Raw genomic sequence first — 25622 nt, 5'->3', positions numbered from 1 at the left:
TCCCAGTGGGAGAGAGGCTAGCTAGCTAAAATAACTCAACAAGCTAACGTAACAGCTCAACTGAGTAGAAGGCCATTAATGTTTACATCCTGCGCTACCACGAGCACAAGCCTCTTGTCCAAACTGAGCAGCTCACACCAAAATAATCCAGAGGAATAAATAACAGCACACGTAAGAGTGGTTGATTTTGTGGTTAAATGGCCCTTTAAGTTATGATAAAAAAAACACGTCAATACAACACAAGATGAAGAATGTGGTTAGATTTTTGTCAGCCTTTCTGCCAAAGAACACTTGGACATTTCAGAAAAGACACCCTGGCACATGGAAACCACAAAAGAGCATCAATTATTCATTTAGTCAATGTGTTGACATGGACAGCTCTGGTGAGCACCGAGGTGAAGGCAGGACTAAAAAGCTCCAAGACATGAAATCTGGGCGTGAATACAGTAGCTACGCATCACAATAAAAGCTTTCACGATGACGAATCTCAGTTCAAGGACATGTAGGAAAGTCTGTTTAACAGGGTCAAGGAAACTAAATGTCGGCTTTTATGCTTTCGATTTTCTGACCCTCTGTTTCTAATGCAAATGCATTTAATGCATTTTATATGTACGCCTTCCTAAGAGCAGGGAATTATAAATATAGGAAGACATATAGGTGTAGATGCCATACAGTAGTGTTGAGTGGCAGGCAGATTGATTTGGTTGGCACAGGTCTGATTTCTATTATATGCACACATTCAGGGGTGTTATATTGCTTACTATCATTTCCAGCAGATCTCCAGTATATGTCTGTCTCATTCACCCTGCCACTACAGACTACTAAGTGTTTTGGAGCAAGCATGATCCAGCCGAGTGTGTGCAGATGTGGTAATCCATTTGTTTAAATACATCTGACATGTTCATTAAGCCGCTAAGCCACACACCCTCACATTTCTCCCTTTTCTCTCTCAATCCTTCTACCAAAAGCTGCTTTTTCTTACCGCATTGAGACGGTAATTACCATGCAGTCAAATGAGAGGATGGCAAGCAGAAACACAGCGCTTGTCTGTGGCTGCCTGCCAGCCAAGCTACTTACACTGTGGAGCACACAGCGCCCAGACAGTGCAGGCCAGAGTGGGGCTGCATATAACTCTGGCTTCCTGAGCTAATAAAGATCATCTCTGTGTCTGAGGATTTTTGAGTGTACATGATATGGCATGTTGGCAATCTTTGACGGAGGAAATGTTTGTTGGAGTTGAAACACAAGAAATACAGCGGAAACAGGAAGGAAATTTCAAAATAATGCAAGACTGAGGCCCTTATCATCTGATACACAGAGCTCAGAGCGTTATGTACCACCACCCCTACTCTTGACACCGACAAGTCAAAGAAATCAGACAGACCTCATACCAGACTGTGCCATTTTCATGATTTCAGAAAAGAAAATCAAAGGTTCTCCACCATCTTTCCACTCCAGGAGCGTTACAGACTCTCTGCCTGTTCGCCCGCCTGCTTTTCAGGCGTGTCGCTGCCAACTTGGCATATTACCCAGGCACTACACTGGTGTCGGCAATGAGCCATCTCTGCCAGCTCCATGATTGCCATGATCCGGGTCGGCAAGAGTATTACACGGCCACCTGGAAAGAGTCGAACACCTGGACGCAGCTTAGTGCCCGGCTCAGCCGTAATACAGATCTTCTCTCTGCCAGTATATACACACCTCCTTCCTCTCCCTCATATGGTGCACACAAGTGATTAGGCATTGTGTAGGCTCACTGTTGGTCAAAAGTAGGTAACATTTTGTCGAATCAAACCGCATTCGGTGTTCAACCTGTTCATAGGCCAGCTGGAAATAACGGCAGATGCCAAATGATGCATTGTGTTATGCACAACAGGTGATATTTATATTTGCATGACAGCATTTAGCAGACACTGTTGTTACTTACAGTAATTCATACATACATTCATACACTGATGGCGGTGGCTGCCATGCAAGGTGCCAACCAGCACAACAAGGATCTTTTGTATAGCTGGTACAGAGATGGGCTCTTGCCTCCATATTGCACCACAGTAGCCCCCACACTGTGGCTACTGTGGTGCAATTTTGGAACAAGTGGTACAGAATGGATTCTCACTTGGATGTGTCCAACAGTTACGTTAAGTAAAAAAAAAAAAGCTGTCTTGCACAGGCAACTGATTTGGCATCTTACTTTCTTTTTCTGAAGGATTTTTTTTCTTTCATTCAGCATTGTCCAAGCTATACTGATTATAATTCCTGGCCTTTGAATATACTGTATATCTTTGTAACCTTAGAGAGAAAATCAGACGCTTCTTCTTCTTCTTCTTTCCTCTCTATTTGGTTTGCTTGTACTCGTGTTATAAATCACCCAGCTTTTTATTCTGCACTCAAAGCGCTGTGAAAAGCAGTTGTGTCCTCACCAATGAATTTTCATGACAGCACTGTCATCCCACAATGTGCCAAGATGATCCTCTTGACCTCTGTCGCTAAATTTCATTGTCTGTGATCAAATTTAGAATTTATATTCCCTCTTTTTATATTGTTATTTTTGCAGAGGCTTAACCTGTGTTTCCTTATTGTTGACGCTTAACTCAGACTGGGAGGATCCATTTGCTGCATCGTTCAAATAAATCTGCCCTCCAGTCCACCGAGATAGCCGACTGGTTAAATCCATCCGTGCCCTTGGTGGATTATGACTGGATAATACTGTACTCCTCCTGGGCCTTAGCAATTTGTACTCGCTCTTCACTTCTCAATTGACTTAAGTAGATAAAAAGAAATAAAATGCGCTTGAACAACATGATTGCTTGATTGCTCGATCTTTTTTTCTAAATCATGAGTAATCAATCATCATTATGTTGTTATCACATATCCATTCTAAATGATAAGACTTCCATTGTTGGACACAGACATACTCTGCCACAAGACAGGTATTGTCCTCTATCCGGGCATACTTTATTTATATCACATAATTCACTTCAAAAAACCTATTCGTCTTCTTGGGGGGAACCAGTATTCATTAAATATGGTTCCCCTTCAGTAAGTTCAGGAGTCACAACTCACAAACAGCGGGATATAAAAACCATGCCTCAGAGAGCCTGAGGAGGTAAGACGTCTGACTTTTTGTGATCTTGACAATGGCTCTCGCTGGGGGCCATCAAATCCAGACAGCTCTCACAAAGGTATTCAGCGAAGCCCAGTCTCCAAACTAGTCCTCCCAAATCATCACAACCATTGTGCATGTTGGACGGAGATTTAAATGCCGATTGAACACAGATGCTCAGGAGTGATAGTGACGGTCACAGGAGAGAGATAGCGCATGCAACACAATAGCAACAACACGGAAAGGTCACGCAAGGAAGGAGTGTGGGTGAAATAAACAATACCGCTACCGAACAAATGAGGTGGGAGAAACTGTGACTGAGTTAACCATACCTCAGAATTTGTGCTAATTACCAGTCCAGTGGGTGGTTGTTAGTGGGGTATGTCCACTGCTTATGTGTGCTTATATAAGCAATCAATGGCTTTAATTAGACTATTAGGTGGGATGGGGTCCCAGCAGACTGCTTCCGAGCCTCAAGCAACCTTGTTGTTTACCTTCCTGATTGCTGAAAGCACAGCACATTGGGAGGTTGAGGTATTGTAACGATTGATGCCAAGGTTGGCTGTTAGGTTTTACACATAAGAGCAGAGGCTAGACTGAGCAGATAGTAGATTTTTACCCATGTTACCATCATGGCTCAAGGGATGGTATTGTCAATGGATGGATGGATTGTCATGAGATTTTGTAGGAACTTCCATGCTCCCCAGACAGTGAAGCTTATTGACTTGAATGATTCCCTGACCTCCTGCAGCACTATCATTAGGTTAACGTGTTTTGCTTTCAGTGAAATGTCTCAACAAGTAGTGGATTTAGTGGACATTTAGAACAGATGAGATGTATCACCACGCTCACAATATTTGGTGATCCTCTGACTTTCTCATTTGAATATGTCGCGAGTTAAATTTGCCTTTTCACATGGGATTTGACAAATTTCACGCAATTGGCTTTTTTCACATTTAAACTAAAGATTACAAAATAATGTCACATGTGAACTGGACATTTTCAAGTTTGGCTTTTTTCTCACATATGAATGAAAATTTCAGAACGCCTGTAAGACTAATTTCCACCAGCCCCAGCTGTACTCTGTGTTAAGTGCTAAATATGGTGATTACGGTAAACCTACTAAACATGTTAGTGTTGCCATTGTAAGCATGTTGGCGTGCTGATGTAAGCATTGCTGTGCACAATTACATTCCCAAGGTGCTGCTAGCACGGCTGTAGACTCTAACCAGGCTGGTTGTATGGTGACCAACAATATAACAGATATATATTAATATATTTATTATAGTATCAGGAATAAAATGCATACAGCTATATCTCTATTCATATATTCATGTTTGTGATGAGTGTCGCCAACGTTATGTCAGCATTCTCTTTTAGAGTGGTGCACCTCTGCTGTCTATTCTCTTACTCTGCTCAGTTCTGTCCTCACATTCATCTGAATTGCGCTCCATTTTTTTCCCCCCAATTTCTTTTTGAGGTGTAGAGTAAGCCGACGGTGGCCTTTTCCCTGAACCGCTATAGCATCCTCGTAGATCCAATAACACTGCGTTTACTGAGCAAACATGCTGAAAAACCACTATGGCACTTTTCCATCTTCATATTCAATATTCCACATCAGGCAGATTCACTGACCCCTCAGAACTGAAACGCTGTGAAATAGGAAACCCTAATGCTGGTATTATTTTCAGTAGCCTTTTATCTTGAAGAGCTGGATTTTTATATAAGCAGCCAGGGTCATGTGAAGAAGGGGGGTTTCAGTGCCAGCTTTTATCCAGGAGGGAGAAACAGAGAAAGAGCGACTCTAGTGATGCAGGACAGGTAATGAAGGGGGAAAGAGGAGGAGGAGGAGGAGGAGGAGGAGGAGAGCGGGGAAGAAAAAAAAAATCAGACTGAGCTCATGAAGAGACAAAGGCAGAGAGTGACAGAAAGATTCAGTTGAGAGAGCAAATGAAAGAGAGAAAGTGGGAGCTGGGAGGTGGAGGGGAGCACTGTTATAACTTCATGCATGTTTAAGCAGAGAGGTAACATGAGTTAAATGCCCAGAGGATGTGGGTACCAGCGCCCAGCCGGAGAGATGACACCAGGTGCAAAGCATCTCATGCTCATGACACTCATGAGTGTCGGTGGAGCAAAGTCACACTAGGGGCGATTTTAAATGACGGAAAATGTATTAATTTACATAATTTATTAATCGTTTAACTCATTTATTCGTGAAATATGCTTAAAATCCATCAAGATTACAGCTTCCCAAATGTGGGAATTTGTTACTTTTCTTGATTTTTTTCCCATATTTTTCGCCACAGCTGCAGCATGGCTCTTGGGATGCGTGCTGGTGAGCCAGTCCATCCGCCACTTTGTTCCTGACTAAAATATTTCAACAATTATTGGATGGATGGTCAATTTTGGACAGGCACTCATGGTGTCCACGTGTCATCCCATGACTTTTTCTCTGGCGCCAGTGTGAGGTTGAAATTTGAGGTTTGGAGTGAAATGTTTTGGATGCACTGCAAATTTGGCACAGACGTTTAAATTTGGTACATAGGCGCCCTGAGGATGAATTGGAGTAACCTCAGCTATTCATCTGGTGCCATCAGCAGGTCAATGTGTTTATCGACCTTATAATGCAAAACTAATGACGATCCCATCGACACCAGCTGTACCTTGTGTTTGGTGCTAACTAGCATATTTTATGTATTTATGTATTATATGTATTTTTAATCGCCTGTTGCTATAACTTCTGGGGAAACATCAGAAGATACGTCTGACAGGGAGGGTGAACGTACTTCTCGAGTCGGATCAATTCAGTTCAGATAGACTTTTATCGACAGTGGTGTTTGTTTAAAAAATAAAGACAACAACTCCCATGATCCCATGCAACCTCACAACTCAAACCACAATCTTTTGTTTTCATTGTTTTGATTGAGGGACCCCTTGTGGCCAAAATAACATACTCTGCGTTTCATCTTGTATTTTCTTCAAGTAGTCACTTCTCGCTCGGAGAAAATGTGTTGGCATTGTTTACTATTTTCCCATTCATTGATTGATCGTTAAAATAATCTAAAGATCATATACTGAAAATAGTCACTGGTTGCAGCTCTGACAGACAGAATCTGACATCCATGTTGTACAGTTCAGAATGTACAGCATGTTCAAAATAAATGTTTTGTGCTCGGTGCCCATACTGTTCTGTCCTTCACTATCTCTCATTGTCGTACACACACTCGCACACAGACTCCTCTCGTCTCACCGGGGAAAATATCCACCGTCAGTGCGAAAAATGGAGTGGAACAGATGGCATCAGAATGATTGAAACCACCTACAATGGTTCCCACAACTTTCCTATCTTTCTACCCAACCGTCTCTCCTTTGCTGACTACTTCTCTCTCCTCATCCCCCCCCTTGTTCCTGCCCAACTACACCCATCGCCTGGATGCATCATCCCAGTCTCTTCAATGCCATCCAGGCTCACAGGTCTTGCCAAAGCGGCTCAGGCTCACTGGAAGCCCCGTGGCGCTACACAAAGTCAGCCAAGAGGAGAAAGGGAGGAGGGAGGAGTACAAGGAGGAGAAGAAATAGGGAGGAAAGGAAGAGGCAAAGGTTTCTGGTGTTTTTTTCCCCACCAACGGGAAGCCTTGCTCTCATTTCAGCTGCGGTATTTTTAGCCCATCACATATTTTCTTGAAAATATCAGAGGATTTGCACCAAAACATTTTGAATCATTGCCTCACATTCTGAAATGTCAAATCCACAAACAAACGTGTGTGCGTGATCCTCTCCCTTTAAGCAGTTGTCTCCTTTCTGAACTAATTTTCCTCTTCTTTCTTCTCACCCCTATCATCTCCTCCTCTCCAATCCACCTTAGCTTGTCACACCTCCCCATCACCAACCCGATTGCTGAGCGCCAGTCATGTAAATGAGATAGTTAGCATAAAGGCATGGAGAGGTATTTTTAATAGCAGTAGAGGTGTTGATTAGTGTCAGAGAAGCAGAGACAAGGCAAAGTGCAGGCAGCCTCTATTACACCCCGATTCTTTGGGGACGTGTTGTGTGTGTGTGTCTGTTGATGTGTGAGTGTGTGTGTGTGTGTGTGTGTGTGAATAGGTGTGAGAAAAAGACAGAGGAAGGGAAATGTGTGCCTGTGGGTGCACATTCTCACATGCATTTACAGTATGAGGTCGTCTATGATAGTGTGAGCGTGTGTATCATCAAAGTGTGTGTACCTTTCCTCCGGGAGATCATCGTTAATGCATAATACATAGCCCCATATTTCCGACTATAACAGCAATAATGTTGGCGGCGCTGAGTTTATGAAGAGGAGATCAGGTGTAGGAGAAAGTGATTACAGGGCATAAACACTGCAACTGATATTGCTTTATTGTGAGAAGTAACTGGCATCGAGATGACAGTAGCTGAAGGTAGCCTCGAAGAAGGACGCCAGCAACAATGTTAATCAAGTGCTCCACAGCAATGATGGTGCGTAGTTACCGAGGAGTCACGCGGTTAACGTGTTGTCCTGGTGAATTAAAATCGGGCTAAGTGACGGACATGGAAGCATAAAGGTTCCAAATGTGCGTTAAACTCCAGTGTGTGATGATGATCTGGCTCGGCTATGCTGATTTGTATATGCAATTCACGTCAACAATGAAGATTTATGGGCATAATCGGGCCACACTCTTCTCTCGTAGTACACTGTATGTAATTGCAGAGTTAATTACATTTTAGCTTGACACAAGGCAATGTGTGCAGCATTTTTAATTAGACCTCTAAGCCATTGTTCTTTTGATTATTATTACTTTATATGCGTCACGGTTACGTAACACATGCCATTTGTCTTTCAAATTTTATCCAGAGCAAGGTGTGACCCCGGCTCGCAGCCTTTATCTCAATCTAAATTTGAATCCAACCTTTAGATAAGGTCTAGGAATAAATAAATAGCACTTCAAAGCTGGCATATCACTGGCTCTTCATTCTGCGTCCAGGGGCTTGCCCGCTTGCTTTTGCCCGTGTCAGAATTTTCATCTTCCCGTTCTCCCCAGCTGCTTCCCTCGCGCCGCTCTCTCCCTCTCGCTCGCACAGATGGCAGAGGGGTCGAAGCACTTTAATGAATTTTCAAAGGAGCTGCATTGGCAATATTAAAAGGAGCTCCCAAACTTAAACACGTCTGACACCGGAGTCACACGCATGCGCACGATGACATGGGAATGCACATATAAAAAGGCACAAGCACCCATTCTCCCCCTTACACGCATGAAAAGGATGCAAGCACACGCACACAAATGCTACACACACAGACACACCAGTATAATTCTCTTCTCAAACCAATAATGTCCACAAACACAGAGAGAAAATACCACATCCTACACACCACTGGGCAGTTTTAATTAACTCCATTAGAATGACAGGCACCCTCTGGAAGGTCAAAGGTCAATTTTAATGATGAGCCTACATATGGCAGCCACCGTGTTGCCTTGCAAGGGAAACGAGCCCCACTTCTGCTGATCCATCTGTCCCGTGGTAATGACTGCACCTGGCCTCGCACGGGCCAGCGCACACAGGTACCGCGAGCTCTCAGAAGTAGCTCGGTGCACAGAGGGAAACACAATTAAAAAGCAATAAGCGCGCTTGCATCTTGCGGCCACATTGTTTACTCATTATGTCTAATTATCTATTTGAGTCAGAGATTTAAAAGACTCCTTTGCACGAGCGTTTTCGACAGTCGGCGTGAGCGTTTACGGTGCAATGAGGCCGTAAATGACTGTGATCTTGGACCCGATGAATTTCAATTGGAATTGCAGTCAATTGTCAGACGTGTCCTCACGGCCTATGTTAATGGTTTGGTTGTTGCGAGAGGCCAATGTTTAGGAACCTGATTTGTGAGTTGAGAGAACTGTCAAACATCATTACAGCCTCTCTGTTTTCGCTTCTTCCACACCGCAGCCCTGGAGGAAGCACTCCAATCCAAGCCTCTTTTAGCTGGCCTTGATCGCGCCAGTCGACATACGACTGCCTGTAGGGTTTCCCCCCTCGTCTTCACAAGTGGCTGATATGAAGGGCCAAGCCAGTGCTGCGCTGCTAGAGGCATCAAGGCTATTGCCTTTCCCTCTTTTTATTCCTTCCTTTCAGTCCTGTCCTTCCGTCTACTTCTCCCCAGGCAAGAAAGTCTTTATCCCACCTCTATGTAGCTGAACTCAGGGTCAGAACGCAGCGTAGAGCCCATGGGTGTCTGATCTCCCCAACTTCTGATCACTCATCAAGGTCTGCCAGGCAGAATTCTTTAAAAAACTGCATTTGAAAGAGTCCCTTAAATCCCCTCAGTGGTCTTTTTTTAACACAAGAGGGTGGGGCAAGGCCCTCGGGAACATACATCAGACCATGGCTGTATTTGATTTAGCCTTTCTTTCATATTTTACTTTCTTTTCATATAGCAGATGGCATTAGGATATAACATATAAACTATTTTTCATGTCCTAGAGTTCTGTGTTTGAGCTCCTTATGAGAAACATTGTACAATTGCAATTGTTTGATCGTAAAGGATGTGCAATTATATACGATTTTATACAAAATCAAGCAGCTATTATCTTGTCTGTCATCATCACAATTGACTCTCGTCTGACCTGAGAGAAAAAAAATGAAAGGAGAGTATTGAGGCTGTGGGGATTGAGATATACAGAGCGATGGCGCATCGCTTCTGTTTTCAAACAGGAGACAGCTGCAGCAGGAACGCAACATCTGCTGCAGTGCTAACATAAGCATACCTCCTTCCCGTACTGTCATGCCTGAGCGGCCTTTAAACCGGACAGCGCAGAGTCTGACAAGCGCCTGAAGTTTGGAGTTTCTGTAACTGCGCTCATCAGGCTGTCACTCACAAAGTACTTATTCGCACCTCGACTTGAAGAGAAATTAAAAACAAGTGAGCAATATTTTTTTTTTCCTCAAAGAAGAGCCTCAGCTATGGAGCCAATCTGGCTTCTTGTCTGACTTGTGTAAACTTCGAGATACTTCTGCAGTCTGTGTGAGCCCAGGCCATCTGTAGCCTCTGTCAGCGCTTCTCTAGTTCTTTGTTGCAACAGAGAAAAAAAAAAAAAAAAGAAGTAATGTTTATATCAGCTCAGATGGAAGGGTGCAAGCTCTCTCAGTATCATTCATAACATGGCAGCACTGTTCTCTCTCTTGTGCAATGTCTGCTTCACACCTTCTCCCTCTTCTCTCTGCATCAAGGCCTTTTTGCAGCTAGCTGGAGCTCGGCCAGCCAGAGCCATTTTGTCCCATTATGTGGCACTGTACAAAAACAGCTGTTCTCATTCTTCACTGGTGAATAGGTTAAATGGTGACACAAGAAACAGGGCCTTTTTGTCATGGTCTAAATTGACCGACAACTGGCACTGGAGGTTCCAGTGTTTCTTCTCGGCTGCCTTCCAGCTCCATTGCTTTTGGTTTCCAATTAGTGGCCACTCAGTCCTGCAGCCATTTTAGACTGAACTCGCTCTCTGTGTGTGTGTGTGTGTGTGTGTGTGTGTGTGTGTGTGTGTTCTCTGACATGTTTCCATGTGCCACGAAGGAAAAACAGCTAGCAAATGCAAAAAAATGGCCAACCCACTGATTAACTTAAATTAATCTGTAAAGGGCGCTGTAGAACTCGAGGAAAGACAATAAATGCCCACTGCGGTGGCTCGGTTGAGTGCTCGTGTCTAGTTAGAGTAATGATTGTTTCAGCTCGTGCCGTCTTGAATGTAATATCATTTATTAAACTGATCTTTGTGTTTGTAGGGAGTTGACAAAATAAATGGTAGGATTTATTGAGACTCAAAGGTATTGGCATCCTTTACAAAGATTAGATTTATCCTACAATTAAAGTTCATATCTTTACAGGGTACAGCTTAGTTTACTTCAATTTAAATATTTATAAGCAATTCAATGCCAGTGTACTGTATGTGGGCTGTAAGCGCACTTATGAATCAAGTGTTTAACAGCACATTGAAATATGCATGCTTAGCATAACACAGTGAACCATGAATGTCACATTTTATATTACATACCCTGTTAAAGCAGAGAAAAGTGCCCAGCAAAAAGATACTTGTAGATAATGAGAGAAAGAGATATTTAGAATGAAAGAAAAGATAAGAGCCACTTAAGATACTCATCAAACTCAGACTAATACAGCTTTTCCCTCAGCTGACCTCGGAGACAAATTCACTGCCACTCTGATCACCTTCAGTCCTCGATCTCTCTGAGGAGTTGAAAAGCGGAGGGGTGGGAGAGGGTAGTCGAAAGCAGAATATGGGCGAGAAAAGGTTCTGACAAAAGTGGCTGGTGAGGAATAATCGAGCAAAAAGTAATGATTAACAACCTCATCAAACCCTTACAGATATACTGTGGTCATTTGTGTTAAAGGAGATAAAAGTCAGAATCTTTATGGACGTTTAAGGTCAGATTGAAAGATGGTGAAATATTTCTCAGGTAATTATTAGAGTGATAATTCATGATTTGTGATAACTGCGTAGAAAAATTATGAGCGCAGTCTTCGTTACCAGACACTGACACCAACATCGTACCAGTTTAAAATCATTACAGACATGAATCCAACACGACCTCATACCTGAACAAGAGAATAGGTACTTTGCCAAAGACACCCAAAGCCACATATAAGACCACTCTCACCCGGAAATGATGAAAGCTATGTACACGCGGGATGTACGGCACATTACCTTATATTATGTTAGATAAGTATGTTACGTTATTTACATTGTGAAACACTCTCAGGGTTAAGGTTAGTCTCAGCGTTTTAATGGGGGCAAGTCCTGTCTTTAACCCATCCATCCACCTCCACCTTGTGCAGACTTTGCTTTTTATAATATCAGCTGACTTCCTCCTTTGCTTCCATAATGATTACTACGACCACTAAAGGTCACTGCCAATGTAAACCTCAGTCATTTCAACCCCCTGAAACAATCGGGCTAATTTGAACTTATCTGTAGGTGTGACTGTCAGTGACAAAACAAACTAGCTCCTCCGACTCCCTTAAAATGCAGTATTGTCTCTGTAACGGTGCACTGACTGTTATGTGATGAACGAGGAAAGTCAAGATCAGCTGTGTCAAAAAGAACCTCCCTTGAGGAAACTGATGTCCTTGTCCAAGAGCCACAAAAAGTCTCAGAGGACTGAACGTACAGCACCGCAAATATCCCACCAAGGGCAGATGATGTCTCTGTAAATTTAATCCAAATTTCTAGACCGCATGTAATCGCTGTCGTCACGTTTTCTTTACACATCATCGTCTTACAGTGAAAAGCCGTAAGTGCATTCTGTGAGTCCCAAATGAAATGACCTTATTTGATCAGATGGGAATGTGTAGAACTTATTCATTATGCAAGATTTTACTCACCGGTGTACTTTTTACACACATCTACAAGCATAGTGTCTTTTGTGAAACAAAAACATTCCACTTCATTGCTTCCCCAACTTATTGTGGCACAAGAGAGGTCATGGTGAGCAACAGTGTAATCAGAGGAAAACTGCTGAATGAAACTGTCACATCACATACAAGAAGGAAACCACTTTAATCTGAAGCCAACTCAAAAGGGTCATGGCGTGACTGCCAGTTACTCACTGTGGCATAGCCATTTATGCCTTATTTGCAACGGGTAGTCAAAGCAAAACAAAAAAAAAAAGAAAAAATTGAGTCCATGCCTTCACTAAAACCCATGTCTGAGCACTGACATGCTCACTATGTCGCATCACAGAGGCTTTTTGTAATTCCCCCCTCAGCACTGACCACTCCAAACATCCCCAAATCCCTCTTGTCAATAGAGCAAAGACAACATGAGGAACGGACTTCTCAGCTTTTCTTTGCCTTGTCAAAAGTTTCCATATCGTGTTGTGGGTTCTGCACAGCATAACTAAGACGCTGGAAGCAGCTTATCTGCTTAAAACAGGAGGGTGAGAGAGGGTGAAAAAAGTGTCTCCGTCTTCCATCTTTTTCCTGGTTCACAGAGTGGGTTTATTGAAGCCACCAGAGCTTTGGTTACTCCCTCTAGATTCCCCCCGCCGCCATTCCCGCTAGTCTAATCCACTTAGGCCCAATGCTACCTCCACTCGTTTTGATTGGCCAGGCTTCCAAATTTCCACCACAGGACTCAGAAAATCAATAATCTTCACTGCACTGCAAAAAGTCTATCTTTTAGAAACACAAAATGGGATTCATAGAGAAACAGAAAGAGCAATACAGATGTGCGGCGAGCACAGAACTTCGGGTTATTCACCTTTCTTTTTTGTTTGGAATAGTTTGCTCAGTTGTTGAACAATTCAGGAGTTTTTCTTGCCAAAGTAGAATTTTAAATGATATTTTTCGTGTGATTGCCCAGTCTCTATGGTTCTCTGGTAGAAACAGTTTAAGATGGAACATCACATTTAAAAGTTTGCGGCATCCTGCTTGCCTCCTTTCCATTTGTACTGTTTTCTTTCATTGCCGTCCCTTCAAGTGTCTTGGTCTCTCACTCCCTCTCAACCAAACAACACTGATGCTAATGTCATTGAAACCCCAGGTGCTTCTAGTGCCTCTTGAAGTCTGACATCAGTCCCTGCCACCCCCCTCCCCTGGGCCCAATTTTCCTGGTATGAAGCTTCAAGGTCCTCAGCTTAGCTCTCTGTTTAGCAACAACAGTAGCAGCGAGTATGAATGTGTGTCAGACTGAATGGTAATGAGTGTCCCAGAGACTGAACCCCAGTCTTCCCCTCTTTCCCTGGAAATAGATTTGTTCCCGTGTGCAAAACAGATACTGTAATCGCATTCCCCCATCGTTGATCCTCTTGGGATTTGTTGCATGCACACCAAAAATGTAAATGAATGCAGGGGGGGGATAGACATCATCGATGATAAATCATATTACTGGTAAATTCTGCTTAGCAACACGACTAGACTGCACTGTATGCAATGGCAAGCCAGTGTTAGCTCTGTGTCTAGTATTTCCCTCGCACTACACCCAGTTATAGTCACTTCACTCCGTTTCCTTGTTTTATTGCACATTTACAAGAAAGCAAAACTGCACTTTAGAAAGGTATATTCGTAGAGGGACCACTTTAATTGTAAAAAAGTGTGCTGTAATGGAAATCCAGAGCATATTTCTCAGGCTGCCAAAGAGTTGGTACAGTAAAGTAGAGCAGAGCGCAGGTTGTGTACTATCCCTTTCTATAAATCTTTGGAGATATGAACGTCAGGTAGCAGTGACGCAGTGAAAATGTGGCTAAATGTTGCTTTTTTTAACCGCACCGGTTCATTGTTTGTGCCGGGGCGACCCTAAGGTCTTTGTCGGTCGTGCGGGACTGTCATTTTATTATGCCGTTGGAACCTTGGACCTGTCAAACTAACAAGCTTGGGGAAATGTCGCAAAGGTTGAAGCGCACAGGGCGAGAGATATCTGAGGGCTACTAAATTACCTCAGAGACGTATAGAGAAAGGGGAACACCTCGGTGTATGTTTGTATGAGCACATTAGTTTTCGGTGGTTATGTTACACTTGTACAATAAGCATAAAAAAAGCAAAGGTTTGTTGGTAATAGATGAGGTTTCTGCTTACACCCTGCCTACCTCCACCCTCAAAATCTCCACACACTGACAAATATTAATGCAAGTTGTGCAAACTTTGAATCCTCGGGGGAGACTATCTCAGACGTTTCATGTCCCTCGATTAATAAATGATGTCCCCCTCTTGACAGGAACTATTCTTAACCCCCAGCCTGTGCAATGCTGGGACACCATCATTTGTCAGGGGAGCTAGTGACAGCTCGCATTGAAGTTTAGCTTGCTGTACATTGTAATTTGCTGACGTTTCTTTTCTCTCTTTCTCTCCCTCTTATTTTCCCTCCTTCCCCTGCTCCCTCTTTTCCCCGATGGCCCGCTTACAGATGTGACCAACTCTTCCACACTAGGTAAGACTCATTCCATTTTTCATAGCACTGTTCTCAAGAGTGAGAGTCATGTTTGAGTTGTCATGTGTCTTCGGGAGTGATGTGAATGCATAAATATGGAAGAGAGTTAGATGGGGGGGGAGGAGTCGAAGTGGCACCAAGATGCTGCTGTTTGCTCAGTAAGGTATGCAATGCTCTGCAATCCTCACCCATCCCGTTTTCCCACATGTGTGCATGATAATGCACAATGGTGGCTTTTTCTGGCAAGCCGATTGTGTGCTTTGCGCCTTCAATTTAAATTTTATTCAAATGAGAATCAAATGGCCCAGATTGTTCAAAGAATACGCCGGCAGTGTTGACTTAAACAAGCATAGCGCGGATGGTGTCTGTTTCCACACTGTGGAGTGTGTGGATCTCATCCCTCATCCCTTCCGCTGTCCCCAACCCCACGTGTCAACATGAACCCACTGGTGCTGTGAACGCCGACAGTGTCAGAGCCTCGGATGTCCTCTTCTCAGGGGATGACTTAACAAACGTCTCTCATGGAACTTCTAATCTTTTGTCACTTTAGACAATTTTATTATTATTAAATATTTGGAAATATGAATGCCATTTCTGAACCCAGGTATGCCTGAGTTAACTGAAACAAGTATGCCTGATCAGCTGAACTGCAGTTTGGGATGGGAGTTGATACCAATCGTTTCTGCTCATCTGTCAGCAAACCAGACGTCAGAATAAATGTTGGCAACATCTGCTAAACCACCGATATATTCAAACTTTACTTTAATGTTGCACCTGTATGTTTATTTAGCTTTAAGTTTCAGTTTGTAAAGTGACAATGCTGTGCTTATGATCTGGTAAGGTTTAGGCACAAAAATAACCAATACCTGGTTTTGTTGCCACAAACACGGCTGGAGGTTTCCTACATTTCATCAAACAATATCCCAGATTTGTCGCAACAACAATGGCTGGAAAATATCCTGACTGGAATGTTTCAAGCTTACAAATTTCAAAACTGCTAAAACTTTGATATGGCACATATTGTACAAATGAAAATATCTTACATACGAAGCATACAATTTTAACCTATTCATAGTCTTTTGGAAACATAAAATGCCAACATTTTATTCTTGTGTCAAGGCTGTAGTCAGACTCTTGATTCCCTTATTAATTCTTGACCAATTTGCCTTAAATCCTTGCCTTCATGGCACAAATGTTATCATAAAATATAATACTTATCCTGGGAAAGAGACGTATTGCTCGGTTTGGAAGCAGTCGGGTAGAGTGTCGAATACAAGGCATTCCTGGAATTTAACTGCATGTTGTGAAGAAAAAGGTTTCAGCTTATTGATGGTATTTCCATCATTTCCACTCCTTGTTGCAAGTTTCCAGCAGCACAGAGACATGAGTTGACATAATTGTTTTGCAATACTCAACCAGCAGAAAAACATGACAGCATCGGTGAAAGGAATTTATAAGCTTGGCGGCATTTTGATGGATCTGGTTCTCAATTGTGACCGGTTCCCAAATCCCATTGCTGAATGCAGAACGGTTCTGTGCAGTATGAAACATGATCCATATATCCACAGGAAGACAAATTTTCATGGGAGACATTAGTGGCATTTCTCAGTTGTTAAAATTAAAACGTCAAAGACAAAATGCCTCAGAGCAAATCTTGGCTTGATAGAATAATTTGTTTATCTGGGGAGGGAACTGATGAGGGGCAGAGTTTTAACTTCTTGTTGGACTGTAGCGTCATATTCTCTTAAGTTGTGCTCAAGGGCTCTCGCATTAGATGCACATTGTTCTTTTTGTCTACATAAGTGAAAATGGCGCTAATCACTCAAGGACTATTCATGCATACCAGAGATTGTATCAGCAGTAAAGAAGGCCTACAGCAGAGCAGCAGGCTTAGTGAAATACAGAACAACTGAACTCTGGTCTGAACAAACGAACTCAGTGTGAAAACGACCCTTGCTGTTGAATGCCAAGACGAGTGTAGCATCCTATGTTTTGTTTCCAGAGACACTCAGCAGGCTGCAGGAGTGTGATAGAGGTCAAATGCATGATTGAATCTACCTTAGCAGGGCCTCAGACCGGGACAGCAGGACCTTTCAACACTACCCATGGCTCTGAGCATCTGTTCATCACGGGAAAATCAATCATCTCATCTCAGATGAGAAAAACTGGCATATCTTGATGTTACTCTTACTTGGCTGGCAGATACAAAGTTGTTCTCTTTGCACTTGACTTTCCATATTTGGACAGTTTTGGGTGACGGCCACCTCATTGTGTAATTGAAAACCCAGTGCCATGCCACCACACTAGCACAGTTTGGCTGCCCGGCAGAGCATCTGCAAGCAGTTCTGGTCCGGCTCTCAACTCTCTGAGGCAGGCACTGGCTGACTGCTCGGAAACAGAAAACCCCTGGCTAGCTGAGAATAATAAGTACCCATGGGAAGCTGCCAGATGGACATTTACTGTGAGCCTAGCTGGAGAGGGAGAAATCTGTCAAACATCACACTAGGCATCTGTGGGGGAGCAGCGCAGGTTCACGTCCACTATGTCGGATAAGAGGAGTGCTCTTTGTCGAGACTAAAAGCTGTTAGATTTTTAACATATCACATCCAGTTGATGCATTTGCCTTCTTTCAAGGTCAGCAATTCAGATTGCATTGACGCCACCTGTTAGAGTGAAAGCTTTAAATAATATCTAGATAATGGATGCTTGAATGATGTTTATCATACGATGGCAGTGGCCATCGCAAATGTCAGTAAGTGCTGTAGAATAGGCTTCCTTGTTTGACTCAAATTAGATGCCTTGTTTCCAGGCATTCAGCAGCTATTAATTAAGACCAAACTCAATTTGCAGCCAGTTTCTGCTGTGTTGCTGATGAGAAAAAGGAGACAAAGATCTGAATTTATGTTTCCTATGGGGATTTTTAGATACCTCCCCGCTGCAAAGTCTCTTATCTCGCCCTTAAATTTTAGCACTCGGTACTTTAGCACTCGTCTGTCCCATCATAGGATAATTCAAAGTCAAAAACATGTTTTTGCCTTAAGATAATCCTTGAAGCACAGTCTTCTGACTTGGAGTAAAAATGTCCAGTACATTTTTTTTTTCTCTTTTGCACACTCTTCAATACAAAGCTATAGGCGAGGAATTACAATTGGCTCATTATGCTCTCGGAAGCTCAAGGGCTTCAGAGCTGGTAAGGAGAGGGAGAATGAGAGAGAAAAGAGCACAAAGAGTTCATCCCAGTATCGTCAGCAATGAAATAGGACCTTGGTTCCCTTGGACAAGCTGTGCACCAGTTATTATTGCATTATGTCTGGCAGCCCTCCTCTCAGACAGGAACTGAGCCACACTTGATCAGTGATATGACACTGGCACAGAAGAGAGTGATTGCTGGCTGCTTAGTTAAGCAAATACCATTGCGCTGTTGAAGCCTAAAAGTAGATCTGAGCTTGGTATTATAAAAGGCCAGCCCGGACAGTATCCAAAGCACTGGTAGCTTTGTAATACTCAGGAGTGGCTTCTTCTAAAATGGTTTTGGGTTTACTCATCTCTCCGAGGACAAGAACAATGCTATTCACGGATAATAGAACACTTTCAAGCCTCCATCTGGGTTTCTCATGCCCTGGAAAAATGCTATTATATACTGCTCAAAATACCAAGGACAAATGCTTAATTAGAATCATGTGTTTTTTGATAATTATGTGCATTATTTATAATTTTATTTTGTGTATAGAGGTGTTGTCCTCCTATAGGAGTATGCTCTGTAATGAGAGAATGCAGAAGTCAAAAGGTGTATCTCACAGAATATATTTTATAGCAACGATCTCCAGTTCACAGCCCTCATAGGAATGCTCGTATCAAGAGCAAGCAAGCAGCCATAACCCCAAACCATTAGAGATCAACCATAGCTTGTTCCTGCAGTGGGTCTTAAATGTGTAGCGCTTTTCTTTCTTTAGCTGTGCCCTCTGGGTAACGGGCCATTTCGCTAATGGTGAGTTTCTCAAGCATGTGTCAAAAGCCTCCTGGCATTATCAAAAGCTCTTGAGGGAGCTTAAAATTGCTGTATGTTGAATTTTTTTTCTTTTTTCCTCCCTATTTTTTAGAAGACCATCCACTGCTGGATAAGTTGTTAATAAGAAATGTGACTGATAGCTTGTTAGCGTGACTTTGCATACATTCCACAGTAATTAGACTTGAGTGACAGATTTACCAAGTGTTGGCTTTTACAGCCACATCGGAGAAATCTGCTTGCATTGTACTATGTTAGCAGAGTCGTTCTTTGCCACTTATTTTTGATATTTTCATAATAATCATTCATTATGGCAGACGATCGCACGTGCGACTACCCATAGTAGGCACACAGATCCTTTAGGGATGGCGTCAAACAGCAATTTAAACACCGCACAGATTTGTGTACACTTGGACGCCCATATCCCTGTAAGTGAAGCTGGGCTGCTGTTACGAACAGATGGCTTATCTTTAACTTTATCAGCGGCGGCTGTGTCACCAGCAAACGCGATAAGTTGTTCCAGTGCCTGGGGAGAGCGGCATCCATCAGTAGCTAACAGCATATGGTGAAGGCACATTAAGGTGTCCTTTCTCTCTTCTCCTGCCTTCCTGTTCTATGGGTGGTTCCGCAGCCAAGCATCAGATGCTCACTTCACAGGACAAAGTGTGTGTGAGTTTTGAGTGTGCGCTGAGGGGCAATGGGCACCCAATTTGAGATCTTGTGCTTCATGTTTGATCTGTTTTATGTTTTCAAAGCTCTGCAGCTCCACTAACCCTTTCTATATCCACCTATCCACCTACCTACCTTCCTGTTTTTGTCTCATTTATTTCTTTCTACCGTTTCATAATGCTTGTTTGTGTCTTTAAGAAGATCTTAAGACTTAAACATGGGTGTTTCCAGGCATGCTGAAATGAAAAAAGTGAGGTTTTTTGTGAGAGAAATCACAAGGCAATATCAGCAACTACGTCTGTGTCAAGAAGGTGTTGTTTTTCCTCTCTCTCCCACTAATAACCTCCATTGCCATACCGGCCCAACCACCCCGATAAGGCACTCTATTCCAACATTGGAAGGAAAGCCTGTTTACCAGATCCTCCATGTGTTGCGTTCCTACATTAAGCTGAATGTCAATCAAAACCTTGTTTGCTTGAGCAAGTGGCTCAGCCTTCCACTGGCTGACATGACAGCATGGTGTTGGACACATATCAGACGCGCTACAAAAATTCTGTTCACCTCTTGTGTGGATTGGGAAGCACGCAGTAGCAGTAGAAGTGTTTATGATGAGAAGCTTCTCTCCTGGGGCACACACAAATCATTACATATTGGTAGCAGCTGACGGAGATACAAGATGGACGTTTTTATCGACTGGTATTAGTAGATCACAGATATATCTGTATTGACGTATATGTTGTCCAATACACAATGAAGATAATGCAGAGATAGTGCTTGGGGTAATGGGGTATATGGTCACATCTGTGTTTTTTTTAAATGTATTGTTATGTATAATTATTAAATTCAGAGTGAAGGTTTACTCAACTGAACTGAGGGTAGTGCTAAACTGTAAAATATCCTGCCTCCATCACATATCTTTGTGTTTGATAGCCACATTTGAGGGACCATTGTGAAATCGCCATTGTGTGTGTATTTGTGTGTGTGTGTGTGGATGTATATTCTACACGTTGTGGTGACATAGATCTGTTAACACAGTCACGTACTGGGGACTCGCCCTCCTTATGGGATCTAAACACAAGTCCTCATAGCGTTAATAGTTCAATGTTAGAGTGAAGTTGGTTTAATGTCGGGGTAAGGTTAGGTTTAGGTTCGGGTGAGTCTACTGGCATGTCCTCAAAAGTGATGGAAACATGAATGCGAGTGTGTAAAAAAATATTGGCTGAAATATCGATATCAAGCTCCACATATCAGTGTGTTTCTGTCATTATCACACTAGACTATATGTATTATGCACATCCGCACCCCTGCTTGAAATAAAAAGCCCACATGTGTAAGTCCTCAGGTCTAGCAACACCTTGCCTCAAGGCCTGTGCCATTTCCTGACACCGACTACATTTGTTCTTTTTTTAGAGTCATTGTTTTTCAGCTTGAATGTAATAGTGCGTTGTAATAACCTCCAGTGCTTTTTAAATTTACTCTCTTGCTCTCAGTTTTGACACCCCCTTTTATGCTAAGCTTCAACTCATGTATGAAACCTCTGATATGTCACAGCATGCATCCCACCCGAACCCCTCTAGCCTTCCCTTTTCTACCACTATTCCCACGTTGACATCTCTCTAATAAGCAGCGTTAATTAGCACGCTCTTCAAAAATATAATTTTCTATTGTGCATCAGGGTTTGGTGATTAAATGAACAAAGGCAGTCAAATGACTGACACAATAGCCTCAGCTGATTAAGTGTGCAGCCATAACAAAACTTGGTGGAGAAACAATCAGGGAATCTACTTGATCCTTCATCATCCTGTTATCTCGTGGTGACTAGACAATTTGTGCTAAGAACATGCTTCTCAAGTACAGAAATGTGTTGTTTATGTTGTCGCACAGTCTTTTCCAGTCAGGCTGCTAAAACCCAGATCTGGTTGCAAAGTTGCACATTCAAAACTTTAAACACATTTAAAATAAGGTTCCTTTATTGAATTTTCTATATCAACAAGAAAGATGCTGCTAATGTGCTGCTGTTTTTAAGACCCAAAACTGTTTGCAGTGTCAAGCCTGAAATCCCTTGTATAACCAAGCTCTATTGGGATACCAGCTGAAGTCATATGGTCTCCTTTGAGACAGCATCTGGCCCAAGTTGGCTCAATCGTCCTACATTCATTTTGGCAGTACATTTGAGAATGATGAAGACCACTGGATACAATCCATGGCCTTGCTTCTCTGAAGGTTGAATGTCAGAGGTCGTTGGGTGGCCAACCCATCTGCCGAGCTGGCACTGCAACATACAGTGCAGACTGGATGTTAGTAATCGAGGAGCATGTTTCGTGGGAGTCTGAGCAGAGACAGGCTGTGTTCATAGCCTGCTCAGATGTAATCTCTACATCTACATCACAGCATAGGATCCTAATAGATTATGTTATTGCCACTGGTTTGTTTAACACTGTTTTGACAGATGCAAGTGACAGTAATTGTGTTTTTTGTGACCCGTCAAGGTATCGAATGCAAGGGCATATGCTCAATTGTCTCCAAGAATATCACAGCAAACTGTGCATTCAAAACAAGTTTAGTCATGGCTTGAAGTTTAGGATTCCCATTGGATGAAGTACTGATGATTAATGTACTGATAACAAACATGAATCATCAAATCAGATCTGAACTTGGAAGTTTTTGTTTAAGCATGGGGTCATGATCATGGCAGGATTAACCTATTGGGGCGGCCCCCAGGGAAAATGATGGGTGCTGAAGTGAAAGCCACTGCCTATATACCACACTCTGTGCATTTTGTATACACTCTGTCACATCACAGCTTTAGTCGGGTACAGTGCACACATCGGACTGTACATGGCAGGTGCGTAATATACCCAAACCTCAAGAGCAGCCAGCACTCTGATGCTTGTGTAATACAGTAGTAACCACTAACTGACTAAGTGTGTGGTCATTTTTTTCTATGAATTTGGATCATGTCAACACAACATAAACAAAACTAAAGACTCAGACTAAGGGTGACAATTTCAGCAAATTATACTGGACCCATCATAACTCATATTGGACTGATTTCCAAATGCAGTTGCAAGTAATCAAATTAAGAAACTGGGCTTTTTACTCAGTTGGTAATCAAACCTTGATCTTGATTTATAACATAAATTAAGTTACACAGGAACTTTTTACAGAGCTGTGCCAGGCTAGATCAGATGAGGGAGGAACCTTATCCCCCTTTCACATTATTTTATCACTATTCACTATTATAATAGCCCACCAATTTTTTTTTCTATGAACCACAGTCTGGAATAAAGAAAACTGAAGCTGCATAGCTAAAGTAGCACATTAGCAGCACAGCGGCTTCAATCTTTGTCAGTGCCTATATGGAATGTGTAAAAACACAGTAGTGCTGTCTTGGTCATGCAATTAATACTCACTGTAGTTGCACATCAAACAATTAATTAAATAAAATTGACTTAAAGCCTCAAAAGTTACACAGGTAAAGCATGAGTGAAACATGGCCCTCAGCCTGTGTAGCTGTATAGATCAAAATAAAAAGTCCTCCCATCCTGACCCTAAATTTAGGTCTTCTGTTCCCTCTTAAGTGTTTGGTCTACCTTTTATCGTCAGTGCTTAACTTTGCCCACCAAAGAAATCACTTAGGTTTGACCTGATTTTTAGGTCTACTTTCAGAGTGAGAGACAACAAGTAGAAAAAGCATACCATTCAGTAAAGGGGACTGCAAACCATTAAACTGGTAATTTATTTACTGCATTGCCTTCTCACAGAGGTAGTTCAGTTAACATTTGATTAAGGATGAGATGCGTGCTGCAACAATTTATAATAATGTTCCACCCTGGTATTAGTCACTTTATGCGTGGTATCCACATCATCATTCAGAATAAAGCATTGATCTCCATATAAAGTGAGCGGTCTCGCACACAATACAACAAATTATGGGCTTAGAGCCTGATGTACTAAATTGCTTCTCCTTAATTACCTTTAACAGTGCAGCATGCGTCACTGCGCCACGGTTAGGGGCAGCAAAACAAGGCTCTGTAGAGGCTGCACCATATTTACACCCTGCAGAGTTCTGTGTACACAGAAAGCTGCTCCCCCATGTCCCTGTACAACAGTACTTTCGCTTTCTCGACCGACACCAAAATAGAAACTTGTGTTAATTAGTCCTTTGCGGCCTGCCATATGGAGAATCCAGGTTTGTAAATACAGGAGAGGATGTGTCCTCAACTGTCCCTTGTTGCAGATTAAGGCCTGAAGACAGAGAGCAAATTTGAGCCAGGTTGTTTTCTTGTTTTTTTCCTGCTTTGACATGTGCACTGACATTCTTGCAGGTCAAAAAGAGAAATTACTGTAGGGTTTGTGTTTGCTCGGGGCCCTATAGTCACCACAGGCCTTGCTAAAGGGGTGCCCTTTGGGGTTTGGCAGTGACCGTTGGATTGAAGTCAAGCTTGAGCCATACGGGTAGGTTAATGAACTGCTTTGTTTACAAGAAACAGCATTGTAATCTCATCACCACTCTCACCATAAACCAGGTTACAAATTGCTTTGAAGGAGCATCTCAACAGTGACTCAGCTCGGTGTATTCTATTGTTCATTTCTCTATTTGTGTGTTGCAGTATGCAAATATGTGTTAAATGGTATATTAGGTCAGACTAAAAAAGGACACAGATTATCATTAGGGTGGGCATTCCTGACCAGTATCCTAGGAATTACATTCATATTAGACAATTTGGCATCTCCTTATTTACTGTACATCCTGTGCAAACGATCTGTGCCAAGATAAGAAGTAGTGTGCCTGATACAGTATGCAGAGAGATGGAAGGTAAGAAGATTGGGGCGGTGGATGGACATGAAGCGAGTCTGACTTTAATGCAGGACACCAGAATTCAGATCCCATCACATACTTGCAATTACAGTTAACTTTTTATTAATAGAAACAGAAGATCTCAACCAAGTGTTTGAGATGCCAAGCCCTAATCGTAGCTTGTAATTTTCTATTTGCCATATAATCACAATCTTCCCCTTGCTGTATCTTATACCAATACCAAAGTTGCTTTGTGCAGATACATCAGACAGTAATCAGGAGAAGACATAAAGATACTACACAATCAGGGTTTTTGCACTTTCATATTGACTTTTATTTCTGGCTTTAGGGTTAATAAAATAAATGCCTGACCATTGCAGTGGGTGACTTGTTAACTTCATAAACATGACTGATGTAGCGTAGTCCTCCTAGCTCATCAAATTACCCATGGAACTGTGTCCCCAAGCATGCTCAGGGATGATTTCACAACATGGAGCTGCTTTCCAAGGACAGAAAACACATATGAGCAGAAAACTTTACAGTAATGCATTGACTTGATTCATTGAAATATTGCTGAAGTGGTTGTGCTAGCTAGCCAATTTAGGGTGCGTCTGACGCTTTACACTAAAGAGCATAAGAGTCTGGAGTAGTGGAGCGTGCACTTCTGTATGTATTAACAAACAGGTAAACTGTCAGCAAATGGATCAACAAAAACTTTCCCATCAATATCTAGTATAAAACAAATGTAGCACCTCTTGTGGAAGAGCTTGTCCACAGCGACGAGGATGACGAATAAAGAGTTGATAAGACACAATACTGTAACAATGAACCTATGAAAAACACAATCTCGTGTGAAGAATTGTTTCCGTTAAATCACCCATCAGTTCACAGTTGTTGCATTTAGCTAAAACTGCCATGTCAGCTGTTCATGAAACACTGACTGCTCTTAGCACTCTGCTGTTGAGTGCCCAGAATGTTCCCTGCCAATCCAAGACTGTGGTGCCCTCAGTAGCTGAACCGTGTATTCCAACAGCACTCCGAATTTAAGGTCCAGTTAGTGCAAGATTGTGCTCTGGCGCTCCGATTGGCTATTTGAGAATGTACACTTACATCCAA

At 42.4% G+C, this 25622-nt stretch overlaps 1 protein-coding gene across 7 annotated transcripts in view; it reads left to right on the top strand.

Annotated features, from left to right (window-relative positions):
• LOC311251930 (receptor-type tyrosine-protein phosphatase delta) overlaps positions 1 to 25622 on the top strand; it is a 366189-nt gene that overhangs the window by 89193 nt on the left and 251374 nt on the right. For all 7 annotated transcript variants that reach the window (XM_084344614.1, XM_084344611.1, XM_084344613.1 and 4 more), the window contains exon 4: positions 15007 to 15030. The gene's annotated coding sequence lies outside the window, so the exon portion shown is untranslated. The remainder of the gene's footprint in view (positions 1 to 15006; positions 15031 to 25622) is intronic.

Source organism: Pagrus pagrus (assembly GCF_965226575.1).
Source record: "Pagrus pagrus genome assembly, chromosome: 22".
Lineage (NCBI taxonomy): Eukaryota > Metazoa > Chordata > Actinopteri > Spariformes > Sparidae > Pagrus > Pagrus pagrus.
The sequence above is the reverse complement of the archived record's forward strand: the minus strand, read 5'-3'. Positions and strand labels throughout refer to the sequence as shown.